The following is a 16,913-nucleotide window of genomic DNA, read 5'->3' as shown; positions in this document are numbered from 1 at the left end:
CGCTATCCTAGCTGAAACCAGGACACTTAGGTTTTGAAAGGCTCTGAAAGCAAATCCTATAGTTTACTGAATTAATGATTTAGTAATGATTTAGTAAGATACATAGCTTGTGAACCCCTTTAATGTCTAACTTGAGCCACAGATGTCTCCAAACTGACAGGTGTATCTGATTATCTGTTCAGTTTCCCTCCACCTAGCTTCTTAGAGGTCGTAGGTGGGAGTTCATTACTTTTCACCTGCTAAGCACGAAAGCAGTGGCTACCAGTTAGACATGAGAATATGGAATGCTCTACCCCAGCTATAATAGTACTGAAAACCTCTGATGTGATACAGATGTTGCTGCACCATTCTTATGTTGCTTCTGAATTTAAATAGGAAAAATCTTATCATTGCTCTTCATTAAACTGCATAAACAATCCGGATACTGCAGTGAGGACCTCATCGGACAATATCTGGTTCCACAGATGGCCCTCGGAGGGATCTTGTATTTATAATGGACTAGGTAATGCACTAACAGAAATGAGGTTAGAAGATACAGTCTTTGTAACAGACAACGTAATACCTCAGTGATAAATTTATTTTTAAATGCATCAGATCAGGTTATGCTTTTGGTTATATGGGTCTAAAGATGCTTGCCTGTGCCAGGGATTTTCATGCATTTAAGGAAGCTCAGAATCTGGCTTCAGGTACGTATGTATTTATTCAGTAAAAATGCATTATTATTATTTGTTTATTTTTGCTTTGAATTTGCAAACTGTAATAGGTAAAGTTCTAATATATCATTGCTATTCCTTTAGACAACAGCAAATCCCAATGATTAGAAGATTCCAAATACTTTAAAGGATGTTTTGTGTTCATTTATTTTTAGCTTTTATTTTTGGATTGTAATGGAGTCAGCAATACATCTCTGATAACACGAGTGAAAATGTCATAGTCTTTCACACCCATACTGCTTCAGCAAAAGCCTTATCTATAACTACTTTCAGACTTTGCTACACTCCTTTGTATGACAGATTTATCCATGTTAGCTGATTTCCTGCCAACTGGCTGCACCTGGCTCACTCTAAATTAGTTACAGCTAATTGTCAACAAATGGCAAGAAGGTACTCTTGCCATTTTCTCTTGGCTGTTTATCTGGCAAATGTAGTTGTATTTTTTTTTTATTATTATTTTTTTCTGTATGTGCACAGCTGCAAAAAGTTGTGTTGAATCGCTCATTAATTCAGCATATATTTGACCTTTTATTGTTGCATGTTTTCTTTTTTTATTTTTAAGTGTAATTTATTTTTTATCTCTTTCACAAGATAAGAAATAGAACAGTTGTCTTTCTCTATTCATTAGTTATGAATCTCGAAGTAAAAACTTCTTAAACACTAGTGGTTCTCTGAGGGGTTCATATGTACTATCTTAATGCTTTCTTAGTTGTGATATTTATGTTGCAGTTAACAGGGCTATAGATACAAATGTCAATTTTCTGTCAAACTCTAGCTTTCTGTAGTCAGTGAAATTAAAAATTATCTTACAGATTTTAATTAATAGTAGTAAAGTAGGTAAATAACTAATTGAATACCATCTGTTTGCTTATACTGAGAATTACAAATGTATCTGTTATTCTATTTCATGAATTTTCTTTCCTTAAACTATTTTCCAAGATGCTACTTTTACAAATCTGCTTTTTTGAACTTGCAGGGGCTTAAAAAATAAAACAAGATAATAAAACAAACAACCCCCCCAACTTTCTAGGGAAATTATTCATATTAATTGTTCTAGATATTTTCTTTGGGACTACAATTTTTAGTTTATTTACCCCTCCTTTCCTCTGAGTTAAAAAGGCGATGCCAAACAAACAATGTTTTGTAGCATTCCTGCCCCTTTTCTGTCCATATGCTTTAATTAGAAGGGAAGCAGAGAATCTATCAAGCATGAGGGAGGGCAATGTTTTGCTGAAATAGCAGCTGTTCCAGTAGAGTTTAAAACAAACTCATAGTGAAAAAATCAAGGTGTTTGCAACACGGAGTATTTTTTCTTCTTTGCAAAAGAGCTGGTTTCACTAGCCAGTTTTGAGGTTAAAAAAAAATGTAACTTATAAACAGCTACCTGAACTACATGAGAAAACAGAGTGACCTGGGCCAGTAACTGTATAACTGACTAAATGAAAAAGTGGAGGTTTGTGTCACAATAAATGGGGGGGAGAGGGAAGGGAGAGCAAACACGAAAAGTCTTGTAGTTTCTATTGCCTTCCTTTCCTCCATATGAGAGGGTAAGTAGGAAGGGAAAAATCTCAAAAGTAATGTTGTTCTATGTTGCAGCCTTGTCTTGGAACAATGCTGTACTACACAGAAAAACTTTTAAGTATCACTCAGTGAAGCTCTTGTTGTTCAGGACTCCTAAACTGGGCAAGATTGGAACCTGTTGTTTGATTTATGTTGTTGGTGTTTGTTGTTGTTTTTGCTAAACATAAGACCTCTGTATTAAAGGTAGATGCAAGCATTTTCAAAGCAACTTACTTCCATTTTGTAATGGCATATGAGATGAGTCTTGAACAAACAGAGTAAGGGAGGTTCTGAATTAAAAAGCATTTTTACAAAGGGGTATTTATTAATGTAATGGGGGATGCATACTGAGGAAATTTGTGGTGTTTTGTCTGTGTTACATCCCCTACTCTTCTCCCACCCTGAGGTATATCTCCTGTTATAACTAAACATCCAATATTTTTTCTTTATATAGCATCCAATAATGCAATGGCTGGAAGACCACAACGTGTCAGATTAACTGGGTGGACACATTGGATATTAGCAACAATTCTGCTGCTGTGGAGTTACCAGATCAGTGGACAAGGTAAGTGAAAATCTTTTAATATTCAGCTGTTTGTTCAAAAGGTTCACTTTTTTTTTTTTCTTCCTTTTTTGGTCAGCAATTTTGTTATTTGCTTAATATTGTGTAGGATTTGTTGGAGAAACAAGGGTTTATGTTGAAGTTCTGAACTTGTGTGATATGTTTGACAAGGACTAATCTGAAATATTTCAGTTGAAAAGTCAAGTGATGTTTGGAAAATGTTGTCTCAGTGCCTTATGAGATTATATAGATGCTTGGATCTGTTTTCTTGTGCTCTGTGACTGGAGTGTGTCTCCAATTGTTTAGGTCTGGAGAAATTGTTGGAAATTGTTGCTGAAGAGATTATAGAGACACTTTGCATTACTTAGCTGTGATATCTGCAGTAAGCATGTAATATTCAAAATATTTGTTGCGTGCCATAAATATTTTCCATGTTGTGTTTCCATCTCACTGATGGTAATGCATAATAACAGCTGCAAGAATGCAGAGAGGCAAAAATGTCTAGGTTAGTGTTTTTATTTGCATAATGAAGCATTATTGTATGTTTCTGATCTAAATACTATAAGGTCTGGTACTGAGAGAGGTAATGGGAGACATAATATGCAAGCATTTTCTGGTGTTTTTTTTTTTTTTTGTCATTTATTTGTTTTGTGTTGAACAGGGTGGGAAGGAAACTAAATGACAATTCAAAGGCACTGAAATTAAAGGGAAGTAGATAGCTGTTTCCTGTTGATATATGTCAGGTCAACTTCAGGAAATGTTACAGGTGAGCTGAGATTGTCGTGCATTTAATTCACTCTCCCAGCTGCAAAGTTTCTCCCAAGTGGGGAAAAATGCTGTGCTTTTTCCAGCTACAGGTTATCTTATTTTAGTACAAGAAGGATGCCAGGGAGTGCATATGACCAATGGTGGAACCTTTCCACTGTGCAGTTTGGACAGAAGTGGTAGTTCTTAACTGCTGGAATGATAATAGTGTTTAGATTTGTTGCAGTTCTAGGCTTAAAAATTGTCTGTAAACAATGTGTTGCAGTTCTGTAGGAAACTTCTACTGAGAATAAAATGTATGGAAATTGATATTATCTCTGCAGATATTAAAAGCTGACCAAAAAACCTGTACAGCATATCTGTGGGATAAGTTATGAACATTTTGCAGCTAATCACCAGATATGCAAAAAGGTTTTCTGTGATATAAATTGTGTTTAAAAAAAAAAAAGTGAGTTGTTGTTTTAAAGACTTTTTTTTTTTTTTCTTTTAAAAAAGCTTCCATTTTGATATTGCAGTCACTGACTTGAAAAACATTTCTTTGAAGAATTCTTGTGGTATTGTATTAAAATGCAACAAGTATGGTATGAAATATTGGTGAATGGTGAAGCTATTTCTGCTGTGCATATTGGAAAGAAACACTGAAACAGTAACTTTAAATAATTTGTTTTGTGTTCACTTGTACTGTGAAAGGTGCCTTCCAGGGTTCTGAGTGTATTTAGAATTTCTGGACAATGAGAGGCATTGAGTATTGCACTGTTTTAAATCTGAGATGATCTTATGTTTTGGTATGAGTAGATGCTTAAGCACATGCTTAGTCTTAGTCATATGAGCATTGACATAATTTCCAAGTTGACGAGTGTTGCCTTGAAACAAAGCAATGGATTAGAAAATGCTAGGTTAGTACTACTACACTTCTCACGGAGGGAGAAGTCTGGTCATGTCTTATGTGTGTTTTCTATAATTACCAAAACACAGCTTTGTTGCATTTAAGGTTTAAATTATCCAAAATGTTATCTTCTCTGTTAATGTAAAAGAGTGGCAATAACTTCTTGATGGGGACAAAAGATATGAAATGTGAGCAATGCTATTTTGTTTTCATTTGAAATCATATGGTTGTGGTGTGTGTATATTAAGAAATTAATTTAATTAGGCCCAATGTTACAAAGCTGGCTATATTTCAGTGTTGGTAGACTTATACTGTGCTAGAAGTGTATTCTACGTCCTTTTGAGAATACATACTGCAACTGCTGATGACTACTTAAACCTTCAAGTGAAATGTGAATTTTTAATCCTCTAGCAATCAAGTAGTAAATTAAAAGCAGGTAACATACTTTCTCAGTATAATGACATGTACAGGGTGTTTAGAAGATATGAAATTTCTTTAAGTTACCAGACATATCTTTTAATTTTGCTGTGGATTTCAATTAACATTTTTGTTTGAAGTAAAAAAAAAAAAAAAAAAAAAAAAGTAAAGCCTTGCAGGAAACTGAAAAGTGAAGGAGAACTCAAGTAATTTGAGTAAAATTGTGATGTGTGAATACTCAGAGTCTACCAGGACAATAAAATGAAGAAATAATTATCCTGTATCTGGGCATCAAATCAAAAAGGTTTTAAAGCCATATGTCTGCATTTAAAGAACTCAGCTTTTGAGTCACATAACTTCAGTGTGAATGGGTTGCCATGGAAGTTAGAGAGCTCCCAACACTTGTTCTACTGCCATTTCCAATTGGAATAGTAAACTCAAATTAAAAACCCTTTGTTTTTCAACAGTTATTCCTGCCTCTTTCTACACGTTACCCAAGCTATTATGTTTCTTGAGGTCCAGGAAACTGAAGAGGAATGCTCATATCTTGGTCTCTTTACATACTGCATACCATTAACTACTTCATTTTACCCAGTGTAAGTTTCAAATGCAGATTGAAGTATGAAAGAGACTCATTTTATTCTGAGCTCTCGCACATTAGTCAAATGTGTCACTTCCAGCATTTTACACCCATTCTGCTTTTCTCCTTTACCTGAATATTACAGCTTCATTCTTCTGTTGCCAGAAGAACCCCAGCACATATTTTATACTCATAGGTAATTAAAAAACACTTTCTCTCTTTAACATTGAACCAAAAGAAACCTGAAGAATGTTTTGAAGCATCTAACCTTGTCTCTTTTCTTGGCAAACTTTGAGAATATCATACAACAGTAATTGCTCGATTGTTTGTTCAGGTAACCTAAAAGACTTCCAACTATATGATTTCTCTGGCAGTGTTAATATTGATATGCTGTCTTAAGAGACAGACGATGAATAATAAAATCTAATAAGTTTTAGATTTGCAAAAGAAGTGAATGTTTCATAATATGTGAAATTTCATGGCTGTGTAGAGTAGGTAGGTGCTGTCTTTGAAACTCTGGAGATGCTAAATGAAAAGGCATCTGTGCTCTCTGAAGAGTGCAGCAGTAATGCTGGTAATCTTGGGTGTATGCTTCTAAGCACCTTTTTCTGTATGCAGAAAAAATCCTTCTGAATCTATTTTCTCAAAGTTGTCAGTGTAAAGCATTGACAGGTTGTTTTCTTCAATGATCAAGGATAAAGGCTGTGCAATATGCTAAAGCAGAGAAGCTTCAGAGCCCAGACTGCATGTGCTAGAAAATAATGGGTGTCGCTGGTGGGTTGATCTCTGGCCCCCAGACACTTCTTTCCCCCCTCCCAGCACAGTTCTACTTGGAGAAAATTATCTTAACTTTTAAACTGAAACAATGTCTTGTGGGATGTTTTTGTTGTTCTTGTATGTGGTAACTATATCCAGTGACAAAGCAGGTTATGCTCAGTGTTGCATTTAATTTGAAATGTACAGGATACGTCAGTATACCCTCAGAAACAGTAAAAGAACGTTTTTGCTGGGCTTCAGAGTCACCAGGTTGATGTTTAAAGCTGAACATAAGTATTCAAATTATCTCCCTTCCATCTTTTTATCTGTGCTATTGAGAAAAACCATGTGTGCTCCATATGTTTTTCCCCCATATGCCCCAAACATACTCCAAAAACGATGAATAACAATCTCATTTCTCAGTCTTGAGATTATTGTGGATTCTTTGTGGGAAGAAAGGCCTGGATAGATGATAGATTAAAGAGACTTTTTCACAGATCTAGCTTTATTAACTAGTTTTGACTATGGATAGGATGCTGAAATACGGTAACAATTCTAACTACTTAGAAACTGAAAAACTAAGCTTTGGAATTACTGTTAAACTAATTTGTATTGAACTGTACATCTGTCAGATGTACTGAAAAGAGCCACTAGAAACGGTGCCTATTTCTAACCACTGCATATCACTGGGCTAAAAAAATCTCTAAGTAACTTCCTCTCACCATCTTCTTGTCTGACAAGTTAATAAAAGGAATCAATATTTTATATATATATGTGATGTGTATGCACATATAACACTACATTTATACAGTAGCTAGTGGCTTTGGTTTTAAAGGAGAAAAAAGTGAGTTAAGCTTTGATGTAGGAAGTAAGAGTCCCAACATTGGTTTCAATTTCACACTTCAGCTAATCCTGATGTCGCAAACTGACACTGCAGTGTCACAGCTTGCCTTTAGCATGGCCAAATCTGCCAAGTGTATGTGCATAACCGAGCTCCTGTCTCCTGATGTGAAGATAGGCAGCTCCATGGTGACACTGAGTAGGACCCAGATGGCACTGCTGCCTGGACCTGCTTTGTGTGCAGGGAGCTTTGCTGGCCAACTGGTCACCTAGCCCCTCCAAAGCCTGTGGCATCACCTACTGGTGCATGAGATCTGTGCATGCACAGAGGAAGAAATGAGATCTGTTCTGGGTGCTGCATGTGAGATGGCTGGCAGGCTTTTGTTTTTGTGTTAATTTTCACTAAAAACCTGCTGTCTAAAGTCATCCTTTCAAACCAGCCTTTCAAAAAATACTATGTGCAAAGCCACAGGTGATCTGGAGGTACCTCTTATAGTGTATAGTGTAGGTATAATGTAGCTCTCGGGGAAAGGTCGTGGATGCATTGGTGGGCAGTAACAAATATGAGTCAGCAGCATGCCCTGGAGGTAATGCAAACGAGCTACATCATCTGTGGCATTAACAAGAGCGTGGTAGATGGGCTGGTGGTAACAGTTGTGCTCCTGTAGCAAGCACTTATAGAGCTGTATCTGGGATACTGTATCAGGTTCTGGGCCCACTGAAATAAGATGGTGACAAAATTTGCAGTGGAGGGACACAGACCATTAAGGGGGCAGCAGACTGATGTAGAGGAAGGCACAGAGAGACTTTCCTCAAATATGCACAAAAGCAGCAGCCATGAGGTGCAGGAAAGAAACTCACAGTCAGAGACAAGGAGGGGATTATTTACTGAGTGTATGGTCAAGGACTGACATGCGTTACCCAGAGAGGTCTGGGAACAACCATCCATGGAGATATTCAGGCCTTGACAGTACAAGGCTCTAGGCAACCCGATCTAACAGTAAAGGTGGCCCTGTTTTGAGCAGGAGGCTTGATCCATATGACTTCAAAGGTCTATTTCAACCTGGTCCTTTTCCATGATTGTGTGGAAATATATATCTACAAAATAATTTCTCTACTAAAAATAAGATAAACTAAATGCTTTCCAACAAGCCAGGAACATAATGCAACTCCCTGCAACTATAAAGTTACCGTTTTCAGCAAAATTTTAGCCCCATAATTGTCTGCAAGAAGTTACTGTTTGTACTTAAGCAATATAACTTCAGCAACATCTCAAACAGATGTTTCTCCCAACTTATGGGAAGGTCATCAGATCAAGTCAATTAGAGAAAGCATCAGCTGCTGGGTAAGCTTCACTTAATATTGTTCACAGCATTCCCCTTGAAAGGATTCTCATACCTGGATTGTTTCCAGCAGACTTCTGATATTCAGCATGAAGGATTTCCTCAGACTATACCAGTGTTATCCTCTTCCCACCCCCCCGCCCCAGTGCCTGAAATCCCATCCAAAATTTGCTGAGATGAAAAGTGTGCAATTTCCACTATCTGCAGGACCAGAGTAGCGGTAGATGGTGTATTACAGACACAGGAAGAGCAGCCACTGCTGGAGCTGATCTGCTGATCCTTCCCTGGGAGCACAGTGAGAAGGCAGTGCCCTGTTGTGGTTGAGCAATGAGGGGGGGAGTTCTGCTGTGATTCATCTTGAATCACTACATAACCTTCCTTCCTCTCATTAGAAGCAGTAAATACTGCCTAAGCATCTTCATGTACTGGGAGGAAAAAAGTGTTTGGGAGAAAAGGACTATATAGGTTTGCAGAATTCCTGAATCAGGTTAAGTCAAATTGCTGTTCCTCATTTTTGAACCTCTTGATACACAGGCACTCTGAAATAGAAAATTTGCCCATTTGGCTGGCAGCATAAATGAGGGAAGTTGCAATCATTTGTTTAAAAACTATATGTGTACTTACAGACAGATTAGAACATGTCTATATGTGTATATATGTGAATATATGCTATAAGTTTTAGGAATGTATTGTGCTTTGGAGAATGCATGCATGTTTTATCTAATTAGGTATTAATGGCACTATCAGAAGGGAAAATCTGTGGGGCAAAGTCAGTGCCTGCAAAAGCCACAACGAAGCATGAGTCCTAGCTCTGTATTCCATTACTTAGGCAGGAAACATTTTTCTGGAAAGCAAATACTTGGGATAGGAAGAACTGGGAGGAGAGATTACCTGGAGGAACTGCTATACTCATTTCTGAATCACTCTGTAGTCCTAGCTTAAACCCCAAACTCTACTTAAATATACTGTAAAAGTTTCATTTAAATCAAATCACCAGCTACAATTCATATCCCCTTTTACATAAGTAGGTGCTAATGAAAAATATATGTACTTTTAATGTCTCTCCAAAGATTATAAGAATGTGTTGTAGAATACATTAAACTGTTTCAAAGTAATCACTTCATTTCCTTTAAATGAAACTGAAACTCATTCCAGCAAAATAAAACTAATCCATACTGTTCTCCCATGAAGCATCCTATTACGGATAGCTGGAGAGCACTCACTTGGGATTCTGCACCTAGGCTGAGAGACTTGTGCTTTGATCCAAATTTAGATTTGGATGGCAGGCTTTCGCAACCTCTGCTTGTCCACTATGTCCAAGTGGTCTAGTAAGAATAATGGGAGATAGGACAACCAGAACTCTACATGTTATCTTGTGTTGCAGTGCTGTTCCCTCTCTGTTCTTAGAGCTTCCTCACTGTGGAGCTCTGGTAGGTGGTTGAATTTAGATGTGGTGGAGGAACTGAGCAATGACTATGCTGGCCCTGTCTTCTGTCTCCTTACTGTGGAAGCCTAAAGCATTTAGAGATATTTGAGTGATTTCTGTAGTGATTTAGTTTATTTTATTTTAAATACATATTTTAATGTATAAATCTTTCCTTCAAAAATAGTGTTGTAGATATTTTAATAAAAATGTATAGTTCAAAAATACTCTTGGCAGTCGCTGTTGTAGTAAGCTTCATAAAAAATAATTAAAATTGGCAGTGAAGAGAATGATACAATGCGTGTGGTATAAAACGCTTTATCCTGGAACCTGTACAAGTACTAAGTGTCCTAATGTATATTTATTGAAATACAGCTCAGAGTTTTATTTATATTGGATTTTAAATTCAAGTATTTCAGGATTGATTTGTCTTTTTTTTTTCTGCATGTAATTTATTTTAAAAAGTTACCGTACCCATAAACCATCAGGTCTTGGTAAGTTGAAGTGAATATCTAAAAGGATATTCAGTCATGAAGCTCCTAGTTCAAATAAGTTTGTTTAATATGTTGGATAACTGAAATAGAGTTGTCTTTCAGGAAGATTACTTTCAGTTTTCAGCTACTGTTTAAGTTTTACTTGCTAAATAAACACCTACCCCTGACAGTAAGGTCATTTTTAACCTTTTTAAAAACACAGCTCCCTGCAAACAAGTCCTGTGAAAGCTTTATTAAAGTAAAAATACCAGGACTGTCATGGGTTCTGACCCTAATAGCCACTTTGTTGTAAGTTGAGTTTGCCCATCTCCACAGCATCAGCTCCTGTACTGACTGAATGATGATGCTTGTGAAATATGAATCTATTTTTACCTTTTGCCACTTGTTCTGGTCTTAGAGCCTCACTCCTGCAGGATGAATGCAGCCCCGCAAAGGTTTTGGAATGGCAAAACTTGACTGAAGCGGCCAAAGAGGTATCTCAAAAGCTGTGTTGCCTATTGGTAACTGGTATGACAAATCACAATTTCCCAAAGCAAAAACCTGAGGCAAACAGTCTGCCAAAGCATCTGAATAAAACATGCTCAGTAAGTAATGAATGGTGTGAAAATAAAGAACGGATGGGGAGAGAGAGGCAGAGTAGACAAGTAGTATCATTGGGGTAGAGTGAAACGAGGTTAAAAGGCTATCAGTAGCCCTTCTAGATCCCTTTTGAATAAAAGTAGAAGAACTGGAGACTACTGAACTGCAGGCATGTAAAGGCAGATTGTCCTATGCCATGTTTGCACCAACTCCCTCTTACGCCATGCCAGTGCTCTCTCTGGAGGTAAATTATTTCTTGAAGATCGAGTCTTTATCTCATCATCAGTTACGGAATCCATCCAGTGATGGCCAACTAAGAAATATTAAAAAAAATTATATATATATATATATATATATATATATTGTAATACTTATTAGGTGACAGTTTATTAAAGGGAGGATCTTCTTGTTAGCACTCTATTCAGAGAAAGTGGTATTCAAAGAATTGTCTCGAATGTATCAGATGAAAGTATGCAATGACTTGCTATTTCAGTACAGCCTTTCATTCACAGTTCAAAAATTGCCAGTAAATGCACAATTAATTACATGACAATTTACCTTTGACAGCTCATTTCTGGATGAGATAAATATAAGTCACAGCTTTTCCATCTTGTTAAATGATGTTTCAGTGCTTCAGGAGTATGCTTCATAGTTGTAAGATCATTTCATTAAAAATACATGGATAAGGATGTTGCTTCCATTATCCTAATAAGTAGTAGAAAAGTTGATTATTTCTTGGCTGTTTAAATATTTTTGTGAAAGTGAAAATGTTTTCATTTCTCAAGCTGCATTTAATGTAGTGAGTAAATAACATCTACTAGATATCTTTTTGCAAAGTTCATGCAAATAGCATTACACGTATATTCTGAACTTCAAAAGTTAGAAAGAAAAAAGGTTTATTGAGAGGAACAGAAGTTTCATTTTGCTGAGAAATAGTTTAGTGTATAGTTAAAGTTTAAAGCAAGCCATTCTCTTTATATTCTGTCTGCAGTTTGTTTCAAAATGGCTGACATCAATCATTACTGGTAATAAAATCTGTGTGTTTTCTTTATTGTAAAGTAGCTGCCTAAGGAAACTTTATTATGAAAACTGTAATACTACAGACACATATGTATATGCATGTGCCAAGCACTTGCCCATTATTGACTTCTGTTTTGATTTGCTGTGTTTTAGAGGTTATTTTGAAATTAAGGAATGACCTGTTTACACAAGATTTGTTTTTGAAGTGCACGTAGGAATTTGCCTTCAGTGGTAAGGTCCATTAATCTGGCAGAAAACTTCTAAAGTTTATTGCCCTAAAGTAGCATTATGTTCTCAGAGGAACTTTGTGAAATGTGTAAGGCTTCAAGTTTCATGGTATTGATATTTAGCACTGTCCAACTGAAATTAAAGGTTCAAGAGTACTGTGTGAAAGGCATGTCACTACTTTTCCTTGAACTCTCACTTGATGCAGAAAAATATACAATATTTTTAAGTTTTGTTGCACATAGAAATTGGTCAGATGTTTTCAGTAGGCTGTGATTAGAAGAGACCTCTCAAGGTTCTTCTGTCCCTACACGTCAGCTCAAAGGTGGGCTCAGCCAGGGCAGTGCATGGTCACCTGTGCTCTACAAAGGTGATTGAGATTTGGAAATATTGTTCTCTAGGTTATCGAAAAAAAAGATGAGGAGGTGGGCATTTGTGATTCTAGATGCAATTCTACATATTAATTTATGCAAGTATATGACAAGCAAAATCAGTCTGTGTTGGTTGTTTCACTAGGATGTCCATCAGCTGGAGAATGATCTTCAGTGCTCTAGCATGTACAAATCAGAAAGCACATGCTGTACTTCAAGTACACTGCACATGGCACGGGCTTAAAATAATACACATCTTAAAATAAGCGTACGTATGAAAGGTTTTCATGTGAAACTGCGAACTTCATCTCACAGGTCTCAGTGTCATTATCTCCAACTTGAAACTTCAATGGCTGCACCGCCTACACTTCCTCCTCCCTACTTCCATCCCTCCCCACAAATGTAATCAAACATACAAGGTCCATAAAAGAGTAAGATGCCTCTTATGAGGAATTCATTTATTTTGGCTTCCCATGTAATTAAACATGCTGCTCTTGGAGATCATTGAGCCTGCTACTCTTCAGCAAAACGGGAGTGAGATGCTCTATTCAAATTTATGAAATAAAACTCTATTTTGCTGAATAGGCACCTTATCTGATGGAGGTTTTGTTGTTTTTGACAGAAGTTTTACAGACACAAGACAAAAAGTTTAAACTGTATGTGAAAGGTCTCTTATTTACTGTATTCATGTTTGTTTTTGTGTTAAGGGTTGGTATCTTTCATGGCCTGTTAAATCCAATTTTAATAGTCATTAACATTTTTGTACCGTTGATGTATTTGTTTCTTCTATGTAATTTGGTTGCTTTGGCTACTTGATTTATCTTTTTATCTTTTTATATGAGACATTTTGTTTTCCTTCATCCAGACCCTTTTAAAGAGTTAATTTCATGATTCTGTACTCTCAAGCTGAAGATGAATAACCTTCGGGGTAGATGTGTGATGAGGGGCATCATGTACACAGGGCCAATATAACCAAACTATGATGAGCTTTAGCTTTGTGAGCTCTCAAGATAGCTATACTTTTTTTTTTTTTTTCTTCTGGGTTTACTGTAATTAAGAAAGCAAGCAAATAATTTAGATTAATTGTGTTTAAATTTGACTACAGGTCTAATAGGAATATAATCTAATGGAGAAACTTTTAACCACTTCTGTCCCATCCATGTTGTGTGCAGTCTTTCTTCATATCAACTGAGTGAAAGTAATGTTGTGATTTATGCCTTATACTGCAGTCAGCTCGTAAATCTTACCAATCCTAGTAGATTCTTTGCTTCTCTACAAGGTCATTCACTGCGAAGGCCTGGGACTTTCTGATGACAGATTACATAAATTTGAAATACTCTTTTCTTTCAGTAAAAGGAAAAAAAAAGGACAGACACTCTGTGCTCCTCAGCATTTTCTAGATTTGATAAGAACCCTGTATTAATTCTCAGGCTACCCAAATAAACAAAACAATAGCATTTAAAATGTTTCTTTTAATTTGTTTGTATTTAAATATTTATTTACCTTGAGGTGTGTGATATGTTTTTCTCCAGTGAAACTGGAGAAAAGTAATACATTTATTGTGAAAATATTGCAATTAGTTGTTTAGAAGAGGTGATTCTTGGAAAGGTGATTGTGGCAAACGTTATACTGGGAAATGAAGCATTCTAATTAATTTATACAGAAAAGTCCAGAAAGCATTTCTGTGAGAAAGCTTTACAAGCTCTCTGAAGGCAGCAGTGTCCTCACATCATAAAAGCCTGAGAACAAATGGTTCTAATTCTTCTTGCTGCTTGTTTTTGTAGTAATAACTGTCATAGGTTAAAATAGATATTTCCATTAGAGCACTTGTATTACGCTAGCCTAGTGTATTGAGAGGTAATAATCACTTTGATCCAAGAGTGAGGCTGGGGAAAAAAATCAAATTAAGACAAAAGGAAGTTGCAAGTACCATGTAAGCAAATGAAGACAGGAGTTAGTCAGGTTTGTAGCAGGGAATATGTATGTTAAGGATGGTGATTTTTTTAAAAAAAAAAAAAAAAAACTTTTTCAGCTTAACACCTAAAACTTTCCTGTGCAGTCTTCACATCCATAAATTCCTGTGTAGCTCAGGTTAATTTGTATTTATGATCTATATAAATTAGATAAAGTTTAAACACTTTTCACTAATCCCTTGCAAGTGATCTACTTTTCTGCTAATCTCCAGTGGATACTCATATTTGGAGTGTAAAACACTAGATTGTATGACAGCACCTTTGATTTCCAGAGCTGATGACACTTTAATGTCTAGTATTTTCCTCTTTCAAGGCAGTAGTAAGAAGGCCTTGAAGATGCCTTCAGGGAGAAGGGGATGCAGTATGGATTTATAACTCTTCTGTCAATAAGATGCAACTTCAACCTTCCTTGCTGGCTTAGAGCCAACATACCATAAGTGTTTTTCATACCATAAGTGTTTTTCTCTACCGTCCCGTACCCCCCCCACCCCAGACTCCTATATTGACTTTTTGTTACATCTAATATGATGCCTATTAATCTACTTGTTTGTGGATGTGAGCAGGTGGACACAACCAGTGAATTGTGCAAACAGCTTTCATCTTTCCTACATGTATAAAGAACTGTTTGACCAACACTCACTCTCCCCTTTTACAGGGCAAAAGGAGTTCTGTAACTATGATAATATACTGCTTAATGCTAATTTTTGCCTTGGTAGTAATATTTTTGGATATAAACTGAAATAAGTCATTGCATGTGCTGTTTGGAGGCTGGCTGCAGGGCCTGTCTTTACAGAAGCTTTTCTTGGTATCATGCTAATAAATCTTACATATAATACTACTCTTACTGTTTTGCATGCATGCTGTAAATGGTATTGGTAGCTCCAAGTAACAGGAAGAATTTCACTTCTTTAAATAATCTGTATGTAAATTCTTAGTTCGTGTACCTATATTACTAAGTAAATATGTGATTTGTAGGAATACAGTGTGGAGAACTTACTAACCTTTCTACAGAAGATAATATGCAAGTACCTGTTACATCTACTCTGTAAGTCATTGTAATAAGAGAGTTCTAGTTAGTGTCTTGTTCACAGTTCTGGGAAGGTATTAAATGCTGTGCCCTGCCTTCCAAATGCATGATGTTAATAGGGGACAGAGGAAATACCGCTGCTTTAAGTGTCTGCAGTACCTATTACAGCGACTTGCCCGTGATGTGTATAAGGCACAGTATTGTTGTCCCACAGGCTTTCAAACCAACTGTGTCTGAAAGGAGCGGCTCCTGGCCTTGGGTGGTAGGGCTGTCTCCTTATGCAGAAGCATCTTGCTTATTGTATTGTAGTACCCAAGACTGGGATATTGCCATCACTCCATGCAGCCAACATCTCCAGCAATTACATGCGGCTGTATGGACTTGATGCTGTTTCATTTTGGGGGATTAAAGAGATGAAGACACTGGAAAAAACAGGTCTACAGCAGCATCTGACTGGCACCAGTCCAGCACTGTTCCTTTTCGAGGAGACCGAAAGGGTGTGGCAGTGGCTCAACTCTTGCTGCAGCCCTGCAGGGATGTCCCGTGGGGGGTAGGGGGGGTTTCCCTGGAGTATCACAGGCTGTTGGCACGGCCAGGTCAACGTGATGCTGTGCATCCAGTGCCCCCATGGAGCTGCTCTCCTGACTATCTTCTTTCTCGCTCACGTAGATGTTTCTTGAAAATGTCTTAATGTTTAATTCATAACATGGAGCTTGTGATTAGGGGAAAGTAGTTGCCTCAGATTAGGAGCTGGAGGATCTGCTATATCAATTTATACACTTAAGTGAGGCAGGGACTCAGCATCAAGCATTTTGGCAGGGGACCAGCCAAGCATTACTGTCGCATTTGATTCTTTATTAGGCACCGTAAATGGATATTGGAGTTCTTAGAAAATAAGATCTAGCATAAATACTGGCTTAATTTGTGTATGTTGAATGGGTTTACACCAAGGTTTGGCTTGTTTACTTCCAATTAGATACAGTATGGGAAAAGATTTATGTGATAATCCATAGCAAAGGGCCAGTTACTAATGAAGACAATGGTATTTCTATGAGTAATTAAATTTCATCTGAGCTAATTACTGAGGTATTTTAACTTAGAAGCCTTTTGCTGCAAATATTGAAAATCCATTTATTTAACTCAGCTTTTACTTAGTTTCTTGCACTAGTTGATAATAAACATGTGACTCTAAAGCCTTTCCCTCATGTGCTCTTTTCTCCGTTCTCTCCTGCTGTGGGTTCCCAGAGGTACTTCCTTTGAAGTACCCTCCTTTGCTTGAAATGCAGTAGAAAATAGTCTTCTACACATCTAAGTCCACAATAAAGCAAGACAGAATTCAGAGGGTATTTTATATTTTATATTTTTATATCTTAAATCCT

General features: G+C 36.8%; 1 long non-coding RNA gene across 1 annotated transcript in view; it reads left to right on the top strand.

Annotated features, from left to right (window-relative positions):
• Positions 1–258: 258 nt before the first annotated feature.
• Positions 259–16,913, top strand: part of LOC140001445 (uncharacterized) — a 31,595-nt gene continuing 14,940 nt past the window's right edge. Inside the window, exons 1-3 of the long non-coding RNA XR_011806678.1 lie at positions 259–502; positions 595–686; positions 2,728–2,838. This is a non-coding gene — a long non-coding RNA (uncharacterized lncRNA). The remainder of the gene's footprint in view (positions 503–594; positions 687–2,727; positions 2,839–16,913) is intronic.

Source organism: Anas platyrhynchos, chromosome 1 (assembly GCF_047663525.1).
Source record: "Anas platyrhynchos isolate ZD024472 breed Pekin duck chromosome 1, IASCAAS_PekinDuck_T2T, whole genome shotgun sequence".
NCBI classification, from domain to species: Eukaryota; Metazoa; Chordata; class Aves; order Anseriformes; family Anatidae; genus Anas; species Anas platyrhynchos.
Note: the sequence above shows the minus strand (reverse complement) of the source record. Positions and strands in the feature narration are given on the sequence as shown.